Raw genomic sequence first — 3,407 nt, 5'->3', positions numbered from 1 at the left:
AAATGTACTGGAGAATGATGAATACAAATTATACTGGAACAGAACCATTATAACAGATAAAACAACGCCACATAACAAACCTGACATCATACTCACCAATAAAAAGAAGAAATTAACACAACTAATCGAAATATCCATACCCAATACAACAAATGTACAAAAGAAAACAGGAGAAAAAATTGAAAAATACATCCAACTGGCTGAGGAAGTCAAAGACATGTGGCATCAGGATAAAGTTGACATCATACCAATTATACTATCAACTACAGGAGTCATACCACACAATATCTACCAGTACATCAATGCAATACGGCTACATCCAAACATATATATACAACTACAGAAATCCGTAATTATTGATACATGTTCAATTACCCGAAAGTTCCGAAATGCAATATAACACATACCGTACAGTTAATAGGAAGTGACGCTTGATCAAGGTCCGCGTCACTTTCCATTCTTAACCAGACTTAACGTCTGAGAAAGTAAAGAAATAATAATAATAATAATAATAATAACAATAATGATATGCATAACTTGTCTGAAAAAAGGAGGAATTGTTTTTTTTGAAATATTGTTCCTTTGTACATACTTCAGTACAGTTTAAGGCAAGAACATAATAATGCTTAAGCTTTCGCTACTCTCCGTTTCGCATTTTTTTTTTTTTGTAAGTGGGAGGTTGTGAGTGCTCTTTTTTTCGGACAAATGTGCATAACGCCTAATACACATATTAGGTAACAAATTGGCAGAAGTACAGCTGTGTGGAAGGGGCGTGAGTCGTGCTTGGGTAGCTCAGTTGGTAGAGCACTTGCCCGCGAAAGGCAAAGGTCCCGAGTTCGAGTCTCGGCCCGGCACACAGTTTTAACCTGCCAGGAAGTATCAAACGGGTACTCATTGGAAAAATATATTATACTAGAACTGACATGTAATTACATTTTCACGCAATTTGGGTGCATAGATCCTGAGAAATCATTACCCAGAACGACCACCTCTGGCCGCAATAACGGCCTTGATACGCCTGGGCATTGAGTCAAACAGAGCTTGGATGGTGTGTACAGCTTCAACACGATGCCACAGTTCATCAAGCATAGTGACTGGTGTATTGTGACGAGCCCGTTGCTCGGCCACCACTGGTGAGAGATCTGGAGAATGTGCGGGCCAGGGCAGCAGTCGAACATTTTCTGTATCCACAAGGCCCGTACAGGACCTGCAACATGCGGTCGCGCATTATCCTGCTGAAATGTAGGGTTTCTCAGGGATCGAATAAATGGTAGAGCCAGGGGTCGTAACACATATTAAATGTAACGTCCACTTTTCAAACTGCCGTCAATGCGACCAAGATGTGACCGAGACGTGTAACCAATGGCACCCCATACCGTCACACTGGATGATACGCCAGTATGGCAATGACGTATACACGCTTCCAATGTGCGTTCACCGCGATGTCGACAAACACGTAAGCGACCATCATGATGCTGTAAACAGAACCTGGATTCATCCGAAAAAATGACGTTTTGCCATTCGTGCACCCAGTTTCGTCGTTGAGTACACCATCGCAGGCGCTCCTGTCTGTGACGCAGCGTCAAGGGTAACCGCAGCCATGGTCTAAGAGCTGATAGTCCATGCTGCTGCAAACGTCGTCGAACTGTTCGTGAAGATGGTTGTTGTCTTGCAAAAGTCCCAATCTGTTGGCTCAGGGATCGAGACGTGGCTGTACGATCCGTTACAGACATGCGGATAAGATGCCTGTCATCTCGACTGCTAGTGATGCGAGGCCGTTGGGATCCAGCACGGCGTTCCGTATTACCCTCCTGAACCCACCGATTCTATATTCTGCTAACAGTCATTGGATGTCGACCAACGCGAGCAGCAATGTCGCGATACGATAAAGCGCAATCGCGATACGCTACAATACGACCTTTATCAAGGTCGGAAACGTGATGGTACGCATTTCTCCTCCTTAAACGAGGCATCACAACAACGTTTCACCAGGCAACGCCGGTCAACTGCTGTTTGTGTATTAGAAATCGGTTGGGAACTTTCCTCATGTCAGCACGTTGTAGGTGTCGCCACCGGGGCCAACCTTGTGTGAATGCTCTGAAAAGCTAATCATTTGTATATCACAGCATCTTCTTCCTGTCGGTTAAATTTCGCGGCTGTAGCACGTCATCTTCGTGGTGTAGCAATTTTAATGGCCAGTAGTGTATAACTATTATGTTATTTGAGATACGTCCATGTAAAACGTACTGTTGGAAAGAGGAAATTCTCGAGTTTTATTTGGTCCCCGCTAGGAGGCAGCAATGAGCGCCCACTTCAGGTCTAGGAAATATGGTGTCGGGATAACAGAAAGCGTTTTGTGTACTACGGTATGCACAATGCGGGTCAGTAATAACTGTTGATCGTGACTTTCTTACTAGGTAAGGTGTGGATCCTCCGACAGTGCAGAGCATTAGACGATGGCATGAACAATTCCAAGAAATAATTTTTTTGTCTAAAGTCAAATCGCCGAGCCGTCCCAGAGTGTATGACACAGACGTCGAACTCATCCGCGATAGTTTCACATGGAGTCCGCAGAAATACTTTCGTCGTGCAGCTCGTTAGCTCAAGCCCCCGGTGTCCGTCTGGCGTGTGTTGCGTCGACGTTTACTCATGGAACCATAAAAAATTCAGCTGATGCAAGCTCTTTCTGAACATTGCAAACAGTAACGTGTAGAGTTCTGTAATTTCTTTTGGCAAGATGGAGGATGGCAATTTTCTACCGCGCTTCGTGTTTAGTCACAAGGAAAATTCCACTTAAATGGAAAGCTGAACAGTCATAAAGTAAGAATATGTGGTACGGAACAACCACATGAAGTTGTACAACGTGAGAGGGACTCTCAAAAATTTAATGTGCTTTGTGCAGTTTCATGGGAAAAGGTATATGATCGATTTTTCTTTGCCGAGACAGGAAGCACATATCTCGATATGCTTGAGAACTTTCTTTTTGCACAGTTGGAGACTGATTCGAACGGCTTCATTTACCAATAGGACGGGGGACCGCCACACTGGAAGTGCGGGAATTTTTAAATCAAAGGTTTAGTGAACGATGGATCGGTCGCACTGAATCAAATGATTCGGCCTAACATGTGCATGTGATTATTTCTTGTGGCGGTTTATAAAAGACTCTGTTTATGTGCCTCCGTTACCAACAACAAGGAATGAACTGAGGCATCGCATAACAGCAGCTGTGGAAGCTGTAACTGAAGACAACGCTCGCTACAGTCTGGGAACAATCTGAATACCGCACTGACATATCCCGTGCATCTCAAGGAAGACATACTGAACACATATGCTAAGGTATGAAAAAACTTTGAGTTTCCCATTCGTCAAAAAACAAAATTCATTGTATATGTTTATTAGTTTCGGAA

At 43.6% G+C, this 3,407-nt stretch overlaps 1 non-coding gene across 1 annotated transcript; it reads left to right on the top strand.

The window, feature by feature from the left end:
* The first annotated feature begins 780 nt into the window (after positions 1-780).
* Trnas-cga (transfer RNA serine (anticodon CGA)) lies at positions 781-855 on the top strand. The gene has a single exon. It is a non-coding gene; the product is annotated as a tRNA-Ser (tRNA).
* The last annotated feature ends 2,552 nt before the right edge of the window (positions 856-3,407 follow it).

Source organism: Schistocerca nitens, chromosome 5, assembly GCF_023898315.1.
Source record: "Schistocerca nitens isolate TAMUIC-IGC-003100 chromosome 5, iqSchNite1.1, whole genome shotgun sequence".
In the NCBI taxonomy this organism is placed as follows: Eukaryota; Metazoa; Arthropoda; class Insecta; order Orthoptera; family Acrididae; genus Schistocerca; species Schistocerca nitens.
The sequence above is the reverse complement of the archived record's forward strand: the minus strand, read 5'-3'. Positions and strand labels throughout refer to the sequence as shown.